The sequence below is a fragment of the Myodes glareolus genome, chromosome 7, assembly GCF_982192425.1.
Source record: "Myodes glareolus chromosome 7, mMyoGla1.1, whole genome shotgun sequence".
In the NCBI taxonomy this organism is placed as follows: Eukaryota; Metazoa; Chordata; class Mammalia; order Rodentia; family Cricetidae; genus Myodes; species Myodes glareolus.
In genome coordinates, this window is record NC_142032.1 from 88100087 (window position 1) to 88112308 (window position 12222).

A 12222-nucleotide genomic window follows, 5' to 3' on the forward strand; every position below is an offset into this window, starting at 1 on the left:
GAGTGCCTTTGTCTCAGAGCCAGCCTGTGTAGTTCCACACAGTAAAATCCTGTCTCAAACAAAACGAGAATTAGAAATATTCTTTTTGGGGGTGGGAGAGTTGTTTATTTTGGGTTTTTTGTTTGTTTTAGTTTTGGTTTGGTTTTTCAATACAGGGTTTTTCAGTGTGACAGCTCTGGCTGTCCTGAAACTCACCCTGTCACCCAGGCTGACCTTGAACTCACAGAGATCCACCACTTGTCTTTATGCCTCCTGAGTCCTGGGATTAAAGGTGTGCACCACCACCCTGCGTTTGTTTGTTTTTCAGACAGGATCGTGTGGACTCTTTTTTTTATTTTCTTTTTTAAAACTTATTATGTATTATTCATTCTGCCTTCATACATAACTGCAGGCCAGTAGAGGGCACCAGATCTCATTAGCGATGGGTACTGAGCCACTATATGGTTGCGGGAATAGAACTCAGGACCTCTGGAAAAGCAGGCAGTGCCCTTAACTGTTGAGCCATCTCTCCAGCCCTCTCCCGTGTACTCTCGAACTGACTATGTAGTAGAGAATAAAGAACTCCTGATCCTCTTGTCTCCACCTTCCAAGAGTTGGGAATGCAGCCGAGTACCACTGCACACAGCCAGTCCCTTTTGTCTGGGGTGGTGGGGTACAGGGGCTGGGGTTCAGAGACTGCATTGTGTACCATGTTCTACTGCTGAGCACCCCTGCCTCCCCCCGTTACACTATCCATCTGTCTAATATTTTTACTAACATGTACAAGTTCGAGGTCTCTTTAGTTAGAAATGGGGTTGCTTTTCACCTCCTTGCTGGCACTGCTTTTGTCACTGCAGCCTTACCTCAGCGGCATTCCTTCTTGCACCATTGTGTGTTGCTGCGGCTACAAACCAAATGAAATATTTAGCTGAACTCCCAAGTCCGGACAGCGGTCCCTCCTTGAGCTTTAGGCAGGCCGGCCGGGGAGTTTGAGCCGTGGCTAATGTTGCAGCTATAAGCAAGGCGGCAGGGCTTGGTCACGGCTCTCTCCATAGGGGTTGGTTGTTTTCTTATTGCCAAAATTTCCTTTAAATCTCTGCGGGGTCCAGAATTGTGAAAGCAGTCCATTCACCCAGCAAATGTTTCTGAGCTTGTCACTTTTGTGACTGGTGCGCTTCAGTGAGCCCCATTTTAGGACCTGGCTGCATGGCTAATTAACTCAACACATTTATTGGATGCTTGCTATAAACAAAGCTGTATGCTAGGTGCTAATAAGGCGATCACAATGATCATGTGCCTCAGAAGGTTCACAGACCGCTGGACATGGCGGCAAACACCTGCAATCCCTGCAGTGGTGAGGTACAGGCAGGAGAATTAGGAGCGCAAGCCATTCTTGACTACATAGCTAGTTGAAGGCTACTCTAGGTAACGTAAAAAAAAAAAAAAAAAAAAAAGACTGGTTGGCGCATGTGTGTATGTATGTGTGTGTGTGTGCTTTATTCATTAAGTGTGTATGCCTCATGAACTTCAGAAGAAAGGTGAAAGGTGACAGTAGATGTTAAGAAAACACCACAGCTTTAAGGCCTCCAGGGAGACCCCCGTTGAATCTTTTTTTTTTTTAAAGATTTTTTTATTATGTATACAACATTTCTTCCATGTATGCCTGCATGCCAGAAGAGGGCGCCAGATCTCATTATAGATGGCTGTGAGCCACCGTGTGGTTGCTGGGAATTGAACTCAGGACCTCTGGAAGAACAGTCAGTGCTCTTAACCTCTGAGCCATCTCTCTAGCCCCCCCCCCCCCCCCCCCCGTTGAATCTTGAAGGACACTGGGGAGGGAGGGACGCACTCCAGGCAAAGCGCCTCCTGTGCAGAGGGAGCAGCGAGAGCAGAGCACGGAGAAAGGAGGGGTTGATGAAACTAATGATCACTTTAGTTTGGCTCGTGACTCTAACGGGGAAGAAGAGTGGAAAAGCAGCGAACTCCCAAAGGCCTGGGGCCAGACTACTGCTAGCAGCGTGTTGCTGGGGCTTTCTGCAACAGGCCACAGTCCGTTGCTCTTATAGTCACCGGTAGGGCAAGAAGTGCCAGGTTGTTTTCTGCAGCCTGGGTGGGCTTAGTAAGGGCCAAAGCATAAAGAGACAGACTTAGGGACAAGTGGGCCCCATCTGCTGCCTATGCTTGGGTCGGTCCTCTCAGATGCCTGTTCGGAGTTCCTCAGGACAGGAAAGTCAGAACTTGGGAGGAATTTGGTTTCTCTAATGGGTAGTATCCCACGACCCCAACAGGCCTAAAGTGAACACCACTTCACAGGACAGCAGTGAAGTGAGGCTAGAGGGGTGTCATACATCAAGAAGCCTCTGCCAGGAACTGCTTGTCTCTTGTCCTGATAGTAGTGTGTGTTTGAGATGAACAGAGCTGAGGGGATGGGGGCGGGGCAGAGTGGCCAGAGGCTGCTGGGTGCTTAAATCTGCACCAGGCAGTGAGCTGCATACTGGAGTCTAGGCGCCCGGGTTGCCTCGGTAGCGCCTGTATAGGGATACTGTGGACCTGGAATGCCAGGCCCGATTGGGGAAATCCAGACACAGAGAATGCTAAAGCTGCAGCTGGGAGATGCCCCTGCCTCAGCCTGGGTCCCACTAGGCCAGCATCTCCTAGAGGAATGGCGCTTTCAACTGCTCTGGGACTCTCCACGAGTCTCACCAGCATGCCCAATACAGTGGTTTGAATGAAAAATAGCTCAGGCATTTGAACATTTAGTCCCCTGTGGGTGCTGATGTTTGAGGAGATTTAGGAGCTGCAACCTTTCTGGAGGAAGTGTGACATTGGGGACAGATTCTAAGAGTATGGCTTTCTCCTGCTTCCAGCCCCTTTCTTCTTCATACTTGCCAATGTGATAGCAGCTTCCGGGTCTGCCCTCCTGGGCCTCCCTGACATGATGGACTCTAACCCTGAGGAGACATAAGCTCAAATAACTTCTGTAAGTTGCCTTAACTGTGGCATTCTATCACAGCAACAGAGAGGCAATACACCTTTACCCGCATCCACGTGGTTTTATCAGCCAGTATTCTTCAAGGACGCCTGATCACAGCAGACAGAGCCCAGAGCCTCCCCCTTATATCTCTCACTAACTTGCTTCAGGGTCTGAATTCCTGTCACTGGAGAAGCACATAGATGTCTTAGAGGCTGGCACCTGTGTGAGGGCTGAAAAACAACCCCAGTGATAGGTTCACAGACCCAAACGGAGTGGAAATGTAAGTTGGAAAGCCAGTACTAACTGAAGGACGGTTTGTTATGGTTTAAGTAAAATGCTGCAGGTCCCCGAGTGGCAGCAGTGGGCAGAGGGCCATGAGACCACGCTGTTGGTCCCCAAGTGGCGACCTTGGCAGCAGGTCCTGAGATCACAGCAGGCCATGAAGGCAGCCAGGTCCTGGGCAGGAAGCTTCCGAGTGCCCTGTGGGCCATGAGGGGCAGCAAGTCCCAGGCAGGGAGCTGCATGGTTGGTGAGAGATTGAGATGGATAGATATGCCACAAGACCATGCCGCAGGTCTTGGGCAAGGAGCCAGGCAGCGGGGGAGAGACAGAGACATGGATAGGCTCAGGCTCTCCATGTTTCCTCCCGCCTTTGGGCGGGCTGGCTGAGAATGCATGGAACCCTGGGCTCGGGAACCAGGTTTCTTTACAACAGCGCTCCATTCCATCTGCCTGAGCGTGACTTCTACGCACACCACCGGCTTTGATTGGTGAGCTTGCTCACTCTGGTCAGCTTAACTATTTCTCCAAACCCAAGGAATTGGCTGCTGAGCTCCCGGCAATCTTCTGGTGTTCCTAGAAGCGGGGTGGCATGGCACGGATGACACAGCCCCAAACCACAGTCTTAACGGCTACGGTTGAGCCCTTCGCTAACATTCAACTCTGGATTGCTTCCCTTAGCTGAAATCATGTTTAGACAACCCGGGGTCAGTCCTCCCGCGACTGGGGGCCCAGGGTCCCTCAGATTTTTCTTTCTTCTTTTTTTCTTTTCTTTTTCTTTTCTTATCAGTGGTCCCCGCTGTGGCCTCTCTGGCTGCTGAGTCGCCCCAACCAGAGCCAGTCAGGCTTTAACGCCCCACCTGTAGATAGAGGATGCTCTCCTACAAGCCCTGCAGTGTTCACCGCCGCTGCACACCCTGCCTATAGAGGGGAGACGTCCTATAAGCCTTGTGGTGTCACCGTTTTCGTGGGTTTTCATGTTTTCGGCTATGGTATAAATCCTCACTCAGCTGGTGTCCCACTGGCTCCACTTTTCCTCAAACTGTCTCTGCCACTGCGACTGCTGCCAACAAGACTGGTCAGATCCACGAGGTGGCTGTTTTCAATTCCAGCCTTTTGTTCCCTGCCGCAGCTTGTGGCATGGCGGCTTGGCAACAGGGCAGATCATGCCTCTAGGTCTCTCTTCCATACATGTGACCACTGCCATTTTGACTGAGGTCAGGTGACCAAGTTCCACCATCTTTACTGAGGTATTCCCTGCCTGGTCCTGGTTTACTTATTTTTTTTTTGTCTCTAAATTTCTCCTGCTGACTCTGTTGCATGTGTGTTTTGCACAGTTGCACGCCTTTGGTAGGGCCCACCAAGAGCATCCACTTTGTCCAATTCCTGTTCACTCTGTGTGTGTGTTCATTCATGTAACTTAAATGCACCTATGTTTACCGTTAAATGTTATAATTGTCTGATCATTGCATCTCATTTCAGACTACAAAAACAGTAAGTCTCATGTTTTAAACTGGTATGTAGTTATAAGTCTCTTACAAAAAATACTTTATATTGGGGACTGGAGAGAAGGCTCAGAGGTTAAGAGCATTCCAAAGGGGGCTGGAGAGATGGCTCAGCGGTTAAGAGCACTGCCTGCTCTTCCCAAGGTCCTGAGTTCAATTCCTGGCAACCACGTGGTGGCTCACAACCATCTGTAATGAGATCTGGCGCCCTCTTCTGGCCTGCAGGCATACACACAGACAGAATAATGTATACATAATAAATAAATAAACATTAAAAAAAAAGAGCATTCCAAAGGTCCTGAGTTCAATTCCCAGCAACCACATGGTGGCTCACAACCATCTGTAATGGGATCTGGTGCCCTCTTCTGGCCTGCAGACATACACACAGACAGAATATTGTATACATAATAAATAAATAAATAAATATTAAAAAAATACTTTATATTAAATCCAACCCTCATTTAAAATATATTAAGATGTTCTCTACTATTGTCAGTTCTGCTGTTAACCTTCTATTGCAAGCAGTTTTTCTTCTGTCTTTTTACGAGGGTAAATCTTACCTGTTGAGAGCCAGCACAGTCAGGCTCAGACCCAGCTCTCCAGGCAGATGCTATACTGTAGCTATACCTGATAAACAGCCCTTGAATGCTCAGAGATCTGGGGAATATAGTATTTCAATATTTAATTATTTAAAAACTTTTCGTAACAAAAAGAGACAGGTTGGCTCCTAGCATCAGCACTCTAGTTCCTCCAAAGAAGATAGAAGACAAATGGGGACAGAACAACATCCATCTGCATTTGCTTCAACTGCCAAGTGCTGACCACTGGGAAAAGCTGCCTTTCATCTAAGCGGAAGATCACCAGACTGTGGAAAGAATCGCTGGAATCGACAGCCTAACTGCTCAGGTCAAGATAGGCTTGTCTTCCTATAGATTTCCAGCCCAGAGGATCTTCCGGAGCCCAGCAGGCCCTGCGCTAAACAGCAAAAGACAAATATGACCTTCAGTGACCATGGAGGACCCTGAAGAGTAGCTCTAGGTGCCAACCAAGTAAGTTCTCTGTTGTTCTTTTTATCAATAACTCAAAATAAAATTTTATCTTTCTCAAAGATCTCTAATGCAGTTTGATAGCTGAGAGGTTTTGTCAATTTAAAAAGACAACCTCACCAAACGAATTCAGCAAAGCACAAATACAACTTATTTGTGTACCTGCAAGTTATAAAGGTGTGAGGATAATACAAGTTAATAAAATTCTCTCTCACGCTGCCTTCCATAGTTTTAAAAATACTTTTCATTATACAAAAACATCTGTTACAGTCTTTCTAATATAAATATGCTTCTCTTTAAAACTTATGTTTTCATAAACCCAAAGAATTCTTGTGAGTTCCAGGGAACTGAGTTAAAGGATCCACCTTAAACAGGGCAGATACACTCCTCTCAATTCCCTGGTCCTAATTTTTTTTTTTCTAAACTTAACTTTGTCTTCTGTTCCGCCAATACCTTAAACAGGTATAAGAGACACCAGACATTTCCATACCACAAATAGCAGACAGGAACAAAGAGACCAGCTACCCCAGGATGTGACCAGCACTCAGCTTTCTCAGATTCCCCTCCCCAAAGACGACGCCCATAAATAAGCAGGAAGCAGTCTTGAGAATCCGCCACCTCAATTCCTTTAATCTGTGGTGCCTAACCTCCTGCCTTTTTATTATAAAAAAGAGATGGGAATGTAATGATCTGTCCTGCCCCTTTAAGTCCTGCCAACTCCCCTCTCCTTCCCCTGTCTGCTGAGGCAAGCTATCTTCAGCTTCCAGCCTGAATCCCTTCTTTTTCGTCTCTCTTTTGAAGAGGCAGCTTCTGTCTCTCCCTTCTCCCCACTTCTCCCTTCCCCCTTCTCTGCTTCTCTCTCTCTTTCTCTCTCTCTCTCTGTCTCTCTCTGTCTCTCCTCTTCCTCCTTCTCCCTTCCATAACCCACTAAATAAATATCCAACTTAACTCTGCATGGTGTATCTATCCATGTCTCTGTCTCTCACCTGCCGTGTGGCTCTCTGCCCAGGACCAGCTGCCTTTGGAGACCTGCGGCATGGTGTTGTGGCATGTCTCTTCATCTTAGTCTCTCACCCACCATGTGGCTCTCTGCCTGGGACCCAGCTGCCTTTGTGGCTTGCCATGGTCTCAGGACTTGCTGCCCGCCGCTGTTCAGGGACCTGAAGCATTTTACTTAAACCGTAACATTGTTGTTTATAACAATATTTCCTCCTCAGGAGCATTCCCACCCAACCTCACTCATGTTTAGAATTCACAGATTACATCTGTAAAAGTTCATTTCTTCTGAGCCTTACATGAAGCCTGTGTAGCAGAGATTAATAATCTCTTTGCCACCACTTCCTTTTCTCCTTTCTTTCTTTCTTTCTTTCTTTCTTTTTTCTTCCTTCCTTCCTTTCTTTTTTTTCAAGTCAGGGTCTCTTGTAGCCTCTAATTCATGAGTAACAACCAAGGATAACTCTGAAATCCTGATTCTTCTGCCTCTCTACTGCTGCTGGATTACAGGCCAAGGCAAACCCTATAAAAGACACAACCTGGCAGGTGGCAGGCTTTGAGCTACCTAGGAGCCCAGTGAAGGGTGGGCAGCAGGCAGTGGAGGGCAACAGGATCTTGGCCCAAGCCTCCCTCCTCTCCATCTCTCCAGTGATTGACTGGGCATTCTCCTGGAGGAGAATTAGGTTCAATAATCATGAAGGGGGGGTATAAAGGATCTTCTGGGCTTGGGAGAGGATGGCCTGCATAAACAAGAGGAAGAAGAATTAATACATGGAAATGTGTAGGGGTGGGAATAGAATACTAGGCCAGTGTAGGCAGGGCCTGTTCTGAGTACATAGCTAATTGAATAGTGCCTGACACAACAATACTATTTTTTAAAATATATATGTATTGTGTATACAGTATTCTTTCTGCAAGCATGCCTTCAGGCCAGAAGAGAGCACCAGATCTCATTACAGATGGTTGTGAGCCACCATGTGATTGCTGGGAATTGAACTCAGGACCTTTAGAAGAGCAGGCAGTGAAACCGCTGAGCCATCTCTCTAGCCCCTGACACAGCAATACTTAATGAAATTCAGGAACGGTGGCACAGCTGAGGGAAAGAAGTGAGGACAGGAGGCAGATGTAGGTGCTTGAGTGGAGCACAGGAAAGCGATATTTTTACTGACAACACCTACTAATGTCACTTGATAATAAAAAGTTATTTCAATTCATATTTTTATTATTTTTTAATTGAGAAGAGTGGTATGCTATCTAAATAATATTTTAAAATATGTTCTAGTAATTCTTTGAGGATTTTATATGATGTGTTTTTAAGATAATGATTTTTTTTTAATTTTTATATGCATTGGTGTTTTGCCTGCTTGGTGTCTGTGTGAAGGTGACCTCAGGTCCTCTGGAGCCGGAGTTACAGACAGTTGTGAGCTGCCATGTGGGCGCTGGGAATTGAACCCAGGTCTTTGGAAGAATAGTCAGTGTGCTTAACCCCTGAGCCATCTCTCCAGCCCCCAATAATGATTATTTTTAAGTGTGTGCATGTTTTGCCTATGTGTGTGTGTGTGTGTGTGTGTGTGTGTGTGTGTGTGTACCATGTGCATGCCTGGTGCCTGCAGAAGCCAGAAGAGGACATCAAATTCCTGGAACTGGAGTAACAAATGGTTAAGAACTGTTGGGGGCCAGCCTCGACAAAAATACCCTCTTCCAGAGTGGAGGCAAGGGAATTTAGAGATATAGTGAAGAATACTGTAATGGTTGTTCTGTCTCTTTAAGAGACAAGCCACGCCCACTCCCTCCCCCATCCGCTGAGGCAGGCTGATCTTCAGCTTCCAGCCTGAGCTCACTCTCTTTTCCGTCTTCCTCTCGGAGAAGCAGCTTCACTTCTGCCTCTCTCCCCACTTTTCCACTTCCCCCCTTCTCTGTCTCTTTCTCCTCTTCTCTCTCTCTCTCTCTCTCTCTCTCTCTCTCTCTCTCTCTCCCCCCCCCCCCTTCTCCCTTCCCCCTCCATAACCCCTGAATAAATATTCAACCTCATTCTGCATGTCATGTCTATCCATGTCTCTCTCTCCTGCCCGCCTACCATGTGTCTCCCTGCCTGGGACCAGCCATTGCTCAGGGACTGGCAGCCTTCTCTGCCTGGGACTGGCTGCTCCCAGAGCCTGCTGCTTGCCACCACATGGCCCGCCACCACCACTTGGGCCACCGCTCTGGAACCGGCAGCCGTCTCTGCCTGGGACTAGCTGTTCCCAGTCTACCGCCACATGGCCCGCTACCACCATTTGGGACCTACAGTATTTCTGCTGCCTACTGCCACCAGGGATCTTGCAGCATTTTTTAAAAAATCATAAAAAATCCGAAGACACAAATGAAAAATAATAATGCAGAAATATATAGGATAGCATCGGGAGGGAATTTTTCAGTGAGTACTGAAAATTCACCCATGTTTAATTTCCAACTGGTTAATATATCCCTGACCCTAAAATGTAGGAGTAAAACAAAAGACTGCATTAACATACAAATTGAAAGTCATGGGCTACATTCATTGCTCATGCCCTAGACCAAACACTGTAGGCAAACCACTCCCTGGGTGGAATTTCAAGTTATTTCCATAAAGGGAACTGGAACTTAGTTGGATCCTTAGACTTTTGTTTTAGGTAGGAACCAACTACTTCCCTATTTCAGGAGCAAGTGGTCTGGCAACTAGCCACACCTGTTGACAAATAGCCTTGAGAGAGCAGAACTCTGATTTACAACTAGGTGGGACCTTTGTTTGAGTTAGAAACACAACAACCTAGAATGAACTAAAAACAAGTCCCAAACTCTCTGACCTTTGGCCTCTTTGGGCCTCCACAAAGAACCACCATGGAGATACTGGGAATCAAACTCAGGTCCTCTGGAAGAGTGGCAGGTGCTCTTAGCTGTTGGTTCATCTCTCTAGCCCCATGTCTAAGTATTAAACAATAAACTGTCCTCTTAAAGTTTGAGGGCTCAAGCTGTAGCTCATTTGGTAGAGATTAGAATACACAAAGCCCTGGGTTCAATGCCATGCACCACGTAAAGCCAGGTGTGGTGGGAAACAGCTGCAGTTCAGGTGGAGGCAAGACGATCAGAAAACATCCTCTTCGTTCATTACATCAAGAAGCATCCTTGGGGTTGGAGAGATGGCTCAGCGGTTAAGAGCATTGCCTGCTCTTCCAAAGGTCCTGAGTTCAATTCCCAGCAACCACTTGGTGGCTCACAACCATCTGAACTGAGATCTGATGCCCTCTTCTGGCCTGCAGACAGACACACAGACAGAATACTGTATACATAATAAATAAATAAAAGAATCATCCTTTTCAATCAGGAATCATTATCAGGGTCATCCTCAGTTACACCCTGAGTCCGGGCCAGCCTGGGCTAGGCTAAATGAGAAGGAAAAAAAGATTCATACATATGTATTGCTTTTTCTTTTTTTAATTATTTACTTATGTGCATTGGTGTTTTGCCTGTATGTGCGTCTGTGTGAGGGTGTTGGATTCCCTGGAAATGGAGTTACAAACAGTTGTGAGCTGCAGTGTGGTTGCTGAGAATTGAACACAGGTCCTCTGGAAGAGCAGCCTAACAGCTGAGCCATCTCTCCAAATCTGCTCTACCTCTGTTTTTTGGAGACAGGGTCTCACTATGCTGACCTAGAACTCCCTGTATGGACCAGGCTGGCTTCAAACTCACAGAGATCTGCCTGCTTATGTCTCCTGAGTGCTGGGAATAAAGGCCACCATCCCTGCTCTTGCGTATACAATTATTATGAATTGTATAGAATTATTATGTGCATGTCCTTTGGTGAGGCATCTGAAGCCTCCTGCTTCTCCAGTCTTCAGCAGCATTGTTCAAACTGTGATCTGTGACCACCTTCAACTGTCACCTTATTATCCAGAGATGAATGTCAGCGAAGGGCTCAATTGTCCGAAGTTGGGGGCTGTTCCCCCGTTTCTAGGAACACCAGAAGATTGCCGGGAGCTCACCAGTCAATTCCTCAGGTTTGGAGAAACAGTTAAGCTGACCAGAATGGGGGAAACTCACCAATTGAAGCTGGTGGTGTGTGTAGAAATCATGCTCAGGTATATGGAACACAGGGTTGTTGTGGAAAAATATACCTGGTTCTGGATCCCGACCCTGGGAGAGGGGCTTGGGGCGGGAGAGTCTCCCGAGTCTCAATGTAATGGATTAATAAAAAAAGTGCTGCAGATCCCCAAGTGGCTGCAGCAGCAGAAACACTGCAGGTCAAGAGGCGGTAATGGGTAGTGAGTCCTAAGAGCAGCCAGTCCCAGGCAGGGACAGCACATGAGACCACACTTCAGGTCCCCGAAGGCGGCTGGTCCTGGGCAGTGAGCCATGGGGCAGGTGAGAGACAGATGGGCGCGCCATGCAGAGTGAGGTTGAACATTTATTCGGTGGGTTATGGAAGGGCAGAGGGAGAAGGAGAAAAGAGCAGAGAAAGAGAGAAAAACCGAAGGGGGGGGGGGAAGAGGAGAAGTGGGAAGAGCCAGAAGCTGCCTCTGCAAGAGGGAGATGGAAAAGGAAGAGACTCAGGCTGCACGCAGAAAGGAAGATCTGCCTGCCTCAGCGGACCGGGGAGTGAGTGGGCGTGGCTTGTCTCTTAAAGAGGCAGAACAGATCATTACAACTAGCAAGGCAGAACCTCAGGCCTCACACTGATCCCCCAAACAGAGAAAGAGAATCTGTATTTTAACCAAGTGTCCTAGGAATTCTGATGCCAGTTAAAAGTATGAGACATGTTAGGCTGTGGCCGTCGTGCACACCTTTAATACCAGAGCTTGGGAGACAGAGGCAAGCAGATCTCTGTGAATTTGAGGCCAGCCTGGTCTACAGACAAAACTACACAAAGAAACCATGTCTTGGGAAAAAATATTTAAGACATATTGGCATAGTGATTTTCTTGTTGCTTAGTCTCTAGCCCAGGGTAGCCCTGAACTTCCTCTTAGCTCAGGGTGGTAGTGTCCCTCAGCCTCTTGAGTGCTAGAATTGCAAGTGTGAGTCATCACATTCAGATTATAAGAGTTCATTATATATTCTGTATTGTTTGTCAGATAAATCCACATTTTTGGGGGGTCTCTGCCTCTCACGATTTCTCTCTATATAGCAACAAAATTTGAGGTATTCCCACCTTAGTCTTCCATGTACATTCTGGGATTATAGGATTACAGGCATATGGCATATGTCTTCATTCTTGATTTTTTTTTTTTTTTGCTTTTTGAGACAAGGTTTCTCTGTAGTTTTGGAGCCTGTCCTGGAACTAGCTCTTGTAGACCAGGCTGGCCTCGAACTCACAGTGATCCGCCTGCCTCTGCCTCCCGAGTGCTAGGATTAAAGGTGTGTGCCACCACCGCCTGGCGGATCTTTTTTTTTAAGACAGGGTGCTATTGTGCAGCCCTGGCGGGCCTGGTTT